The following is a 6,000-nucleotide window of genomic DNA, read 5'->3' as shown; positions in this document are numbered from 1 at the left end:
TCAGTTAATTCCATTCTGTTATCTTCTTGTACTTCCAAATAATTTTATGTCTACAGAACACTGCAGTCTCTGCTATCAGTAAAATAACACGGGCGTCTAGTAAACACCTACCCATTTACCACAGCACAGAAGACAAGCAGGAGCTCAGGGGTACTCTGTAAGTCATCTGTGATGCACAACACTGAAACTTCGCACAAGGTCAGGTTTAAAATAGCAGTGTATTTACATACTGGTTTAAAAAAAGAATGAACCCACATTTACCTACTTTCAGGAGTGCATACATGAAAATCTAAAACTTTCCAGTAACTCTCCGTGAGCGTCTTCAAATATATTTTTGATGGATACCTAACTCTGACGATCCAGCCTCATGAAAAGCTTCAAAGGACGGGAAAGTGCCCGCATGGACGGCTGGTCGCACCAGCCAAGTGTGCTTTTCCTGTTCATGGGCCAGCACAGCAAAGCAGAGCCTGACTGCGGAGTAGTACGAGGGTTCCCAGTCCATAGGGAAAAACCTTGTCTATTTAAAATCACTGTTTATTGGAGGTATTCCCTGGAAAGACCTTTGTTCTCTGAGGGCTTGAAATCTAGACTGAACAGACCAGGCCCTTGGGCACCCAGCCCCCTCCCAGGCTGTGCGGTGAAGCTATTTGTGAACGAACGGGTTTCCATCTGCCTGAAGACAAAGGGCTGCTCTGTGCTGAGTGGGGTGCAGACCTCGAAAGAGCAATAACGTGACAGAGGAGATGATGGCCTCTGCTGCCGAAACCACTGGGGGGTCCGCTCTGTAAAGCACTTAGTGCCTACCTTTCAGGCAGGTGGGTGGTCACGGGCAAATCAGCAGAGTGCTGTCAAGTGGGGGGTGCAGGTTTTTACAGAATTACTTGCTTTTGCATGCGTGTAACTCCATTTTTGATGGGCAGGGCCAGAAACATTTGATAAAGTTATGAAAGACCATTAATACCTCACCCGCTTCCTAAACTGTTGTTAATCTTACCCTTTTAAGCTGTTAAAGGCCACCCCTCATGCACATGGCTGAAAAGTGCATGAGATCCTAAGCCTGGCTTCCTTTCAAGTCAAGCCCTGCCGAAAAATAAAATAAAATTAAATTAAAAACTAATGAAATATTCCTCTGGAAATACAGAACTGTACATAAATATTTGGGTAAGTAGAAAATAATTATCACTAAATTCTGCTTGTTGTACACCCTGCATCTCCAGCATAAGGGCTACATCACAATTCTACAGTTTTGTTAACATTTGAAAAAATGGCCTCACTGCGCTGCTGCTAGACCTCTGCTAGCTGGCCATCTCCACGGCTGGCACAGCAGCGGCTGCTCTCTGCACTTGTGTAGTGCTGTGGTTGTACCCAGACAATCAGAGTTATAGAACAGTTTGGGTTGGGAGGGACCCTGAAAGGCCATCTAGTCCGACCCCCTGCAATGGCCAGGGACATCTTCCACTAGATCAGTTTGCTCAGAGCCCCGTCCAACCTGGCCTCGAATGTTTCCCGGGATGGGGCATCTACCACCTCTGGGCAACATGTGACAGTGTTTCACCACCCTCATTGTAAAAAATGTTTTCCTTCTATCTAGTCTAAATCTATGTTCTTTTAGTTTAAAGCCATTACCCCTTGTCCTATCGCAATAGGCCCTGCTGAAACATTTGTCCCCAGCTTTCCTGTGGGCCCCCTTCAGGTACTGAAAGGCCGCAACAAGGTCTCCCCCGAGCCTTCTTTCTCCAGGCTGAACAACCCCATCTCTCTCAGCCTGTCCTCACAGCAGAGGTGCTCCAGCCCTCTCATCATCTTTGCGTCCCTCCTCTGGACCCGTTCCAACAGATCCACGTCTTTCCTGTGCTGAGGGCCCCAGAGCTGGACGCAGTGCTCCAGGTGGGGTCTCCCCAGAGCGGAGCAGAGGGGCAGAATCCCCTCCCTCGCCCTGCCGGCCACGCTGCTTTTGATGCAGCCCAGGATGCGGTTGGTTTTCTGGGCTGCGAGCGCCCATCGCTGGCTCACGTCCAGCTTCTCACCCACCAACGCCCCCCAGCCCTTCTCGTCCGGGCTGCTCTCGATCCCTTCTCCCCCAGCCCGCACCGATGCCGGGGGCTGCCCAGCTGCAGGACCCGGCACAGGAGGACGCTGCGCCCCAGGGTTACGCACACCTGCCGGGCCCGAGCAGCGCCACAGGCCGAGCGCGGCGGGCCCACAGCCCCTCAAGGCGAGCAGGGCCCACCCGCGGGATGCGGGCGGAGAGGCCCCGGGCGCGCCAGGCCTCGGGGCGCGCGGAGGGAGGCGGGGTGCGGGGCGCTGGAGGCCGCGGGGCCCCGCCGGCCCCCCCGGGGGCTGCCACACGTGCGGCGGGGGCGGGGGGGCGGTAGCGGAGGCCGGTCCCGCCCCGGAGGCGGTGGGGGGCGGCCGGTGCCGTCCCCTTTAAGGGCGGTGGCGGCGGCGGTGGGGGCCCGCCCGCTCGTTTCGCAGCGCACAGGAAGTGGGGCCGCGGCTCGGTGGCGGGGCCCGCCCGGTGAGTACGGCCGCGCCGCGCCCCTCCGGCCCTCCCGCTCCCCTCCCCGGCCCGCGGCGCGCCTCGCCCGCCGCCTCCTTCCCTCACCCGGCCGTGGCGGCGCCGCCGCCTCATCCCTGCCGCCGGGCGAAACGGCTCTGGGAGCCGGCGGGCAGCGGCATCGCGGCGGGTCCGTCCCCGGCTGCCGGCCGGGAGCGGGTCGGGCCGCACTGAGCGTTGCGGGGCCGGGGGCGGCCCGCGGCGTGGAGGGGGGGGTGCCGTGCGGCGTTGCCGGGGGATAAGCGGATGGGATCGCTAATCTGAGCTGCTCCTAATCGTCCTCGTGGCGGGGGCCCCGCAAACCTAATTGTTTTGGTTTGGGTTTTTGTTTTGTTTTGTTTTTTGTTTTTTTTTTTATCTTGGCGCTATCTCCACAATAAAATTGATCGCTGTTCCCGCTGGCGGCTGCGTTTCCATTGTGTTGGGTGGCCTGGGAAGGCGGCGGAGGTGCGTGTTTGGGGGCGCGGCGGGGCCGCGTCTCCCCGCAGGAGGCACCGCCGCTGCTCCCCCCGCTCCCGCCTCCCCCTCCGTCGTGTCGCGACCGGCGATAGCGGGCCGGGACGGGCCGCCTGTCACCTCCCTCTGCGCGGCGCGGGCTGGCCGGCGCTGGCAGCCCAAATAGCGCAAACCGCCAGAAACCCCAGTTCTGCCACCAACCCCCCCAGAAAACAGAGGAAAGGATGATTAGAGGGCACTTAATTCTTTTCAGCGGGCTATTTAGGCTAGTGGCCTACCTCTGCTGCGCTTTGTCAGCCGGGCTCCTGCTCAGTCAATTCCGTGCTATCCTGAACTGTGACAGTCGGAACGTTTTGGTGGTGTGAGCATCAAAAGTAAAATTGTGTCATTGTTAGCAGTCCTGGAAACCACCAATCCTGAAAACTAACTCGTGTATAGGAGGAATACCAAAGCAGAAACGGGGGGAGTGGGGTTGCAATTTACAAGGCCGTTTTTAAAGCTGAGTATATAAAAACTTAATACTAGGTGTTTTCAGTGAAGTATAACACAGATCTGCTTAATGAACGTTTACTTTATTCTGTGGTTTTGTAGTTTGTTTGTGTTTTCTTTCCACCTCTTCACCATCCCTCTATCAGGCGGAAATTGAGACACCGATCTCTTCTTGCTAAGCTTGTAGATGATGGATGAAGACACTAAGTGTCTTCTATTGCTCTGATGGGTAACACAGAAGAGCTGCTAAAAGGAGTGAGGCTGTTTTTTAACACAGAGTGAATATCCCTCAAGCTTAAGGTCATACAGTAAAAATTCTCTTTTTTTTTTTGCTGTAAATGCTGGGGCCCACAAGTAAGACAGTTTCTTCTTTTCCAGCATGCACTAGCTGAAAGTTCCTATCCTGCTTCAGTGTGTTTAAAGGAAACTTCTGGCATCCCTTTATTTATTAGCCTAAATAGTGAGTCCCCAAACGCTGTTAGAGACAGTGGCTTGGAAGTATTCCCAGTAGCTGTCAATGGAGGTAGATGTGTTTTGTGGATGGGGTGTTAGCTGTGGGCATCAATTATACCCTGAGGCTTTTATGGGAGACTCTTGCCAGTAGTCCTTATCGTAAGGATCGGGACACCCACACTGAATGTTGCTACAGCACCACTGTCCTAAACCATCAGTAAGCTGATAATGGAAGGAAGAACAATGATTTTGAAGTACAGGACTGTACGGCACAAATAGAAATTGTTTAGTTTGTCTGTTCCTGGAGGAAACTCATGAAATCTTCAGTGTGATTAGGATCAGTTGATCGTGAATAGTTCTTTCCCTTCTTGGTCCCATGACTTTGTTTTAGTGCCTTCCTCAGGCTTAAAGGGGGAAGAAAACAAAACAAAAGAAACAGAAAACTCCAAACCTAACATTAAGGCTGCTGCATCAAGGTTGAAGTTGCACCAAGTTATTCTTGAATTTAGATTCTTTGCTTTTAAGTTCCAGCCCCGGGATATGGGTCTTCCCAAGTCAGTGAGAAACATCATCTGAGGGCATAGTTAAACGATAAGTAGCTGTGGTCCATTGCCAGGAAAACCCACAAGCGTATCTGGCACAACAATTTCTACCCTGCACCACAATCTGCTACTTTTGCGCCTGCCAGAAGTGTTCTGTGGACCTCTTTGTAAAAAGCATCACCGAAATGACCTGAACTTCTAAAAGAGTTAAAACGAAACCTGGGGGAGGGAGGGTATGAGAAATATGAGGCCAGGATTTTTTGACTGCAGAAGACAAATTGCACAATATTTTTCTTAGCTCTGAAACAGTCTGTCATTGTGAAGCAAGCTTCATGACTGGCAGTATTTTCTCTTTAAATAATGCTGAAGCAGGATCATGGAGGTGGGATGAAACTCAGGCTTTGGATAAGGATTTGGGTGGCACTGGAACGGATAATGTCCTTGGCTTTCAGTTAGCTCATGTGTCTTCTGCCCTTTTAGAGGACCAGCCCTACAGAAAAAAAGTATGGGAAGAGGCTATAATAATCTTGTTTCTGGAAAAATAAAATCACAAATAGACAGGGATTTCAAGCACAATACTTCATTTAAAAAAAAAAAAAAGTATTTTAAAAAAGGGTTCTCAAAGGGCATAATGGAAAGAAAATGTTTCAGGAGCATGATAGCTTTTATAAGAAAGAAAAAAAATGCTGTGCTTTTTCTATGCAGCTAATTATGTTCTTGCAAGCTTCATGCTGGAAATGGGAAAATGAAATCATAACTCAACAAGATGTTCAGAAATGTAGTGCTTTGTGAGGGAATGGGAATGTAGTTTTACTTCTGAGTTATAGCCACAACTTGTAAGAAGAATTTGCAGAAGGGCACTTTTCACTGTCTGCCAGAACAGTTTCATTTTGAATGATCATCAGAAAAGCCCAGCACTTCCATTAATGTTATTGTTTATTAGAAATAGCTGAAAGTGTGCAGTGACTTTAATACTCTTAATTTCATTTTTATGAAGCTCTTTTCGGGGACACACACACACACACACATATCTTTCTGAAGGCAAGAACACTACTGCAAGTTGCAGCCTTCCTTGTCCTAAGTGTCGTCTTGTGCAAAAGAAGTGGGACAGGATACTGTCTGAGGCCTTTTTTAGGTACATGTAGCTACTGCTTTTATCTAAGCCTGTTTAAAAATTTTTACAGCAAAGCTGCGGGTATCTTGCATATGCCTAAAAATGCAAACAGACGGGTTAGACAGCATAATAGTTCTTGGGTATCTTGTACCTTGTTGTGTGTCTCATCTAAATTGGTGGCTTGGATGGTCACTTACTTTTTTTTTTTTTAAAAAGTAAGACTAAGTAGATAATCATTGCAAGCTATATGTAGTCACTAAAGATCAGAGGTTCAAGGGGAAAGGAAAATGAGCTTTTTTTCCTAATCCTGGAAGACTTTGCTGCACATGAAAATATGGCACTCTAAAATATGTGTGAGAAACTCGTAGTCTTTCTATGCTGGCGCGAGG

At 50.0% G+C, this 6,000-nt stretch overlaps 1 protein-coding gene across 3 annotated transcripts in view; it reads left to right on the top strand.

The window, feature by feature from the left end:
* Positions 1 to 2,394: 2,394 nt before the first annotated feature.
* CSGALNACT2 (chondroitin sulfate N-acetylgalactosaminyltransferase 2) overlaps positions 2,395 to 6,000 on the top strand; it is a 33,314-nt gene continuing 29,708 nt past the window's right edge. Inside the window, exon 1 of one of the 3 annotated variants that reach the window (XM_054206420.1) lies at positions 2,395 to 2,518. The gene's annotated coding sequence lies outside the window, so the exon portion shown is untranslated. Of the gene's footprint in view, positions 2,519 to 2,753; positions 3,373 to 6,000 lie in introns of those variants that run through there. The other 2 variants (XM_054206421.1, XM_054206419.1) reach the window with 2 other exon arrangements.

The sequence above is a fragment of the Rissa tridactyla genome, chromosome 6 (genome assembly GCF_028500815.1).
Source record: "Rissa tridactyla isolate bRisTri1 chromosome 6, bRisTri1.patW.cur.20221130, whole genome shotgun sequence".
Classification (NCBI taxonomy): Eukaryota; Metazoa; Chordata; class Aves; order Charadriiformes; family Laridae; genus Rissa; species Rissa tridactyla.
The sequence above is the reverse complement of the archived record's forward strand: the minus strand, read 5'-3'. Positions and strand labels throughout refer to the sequence as shown.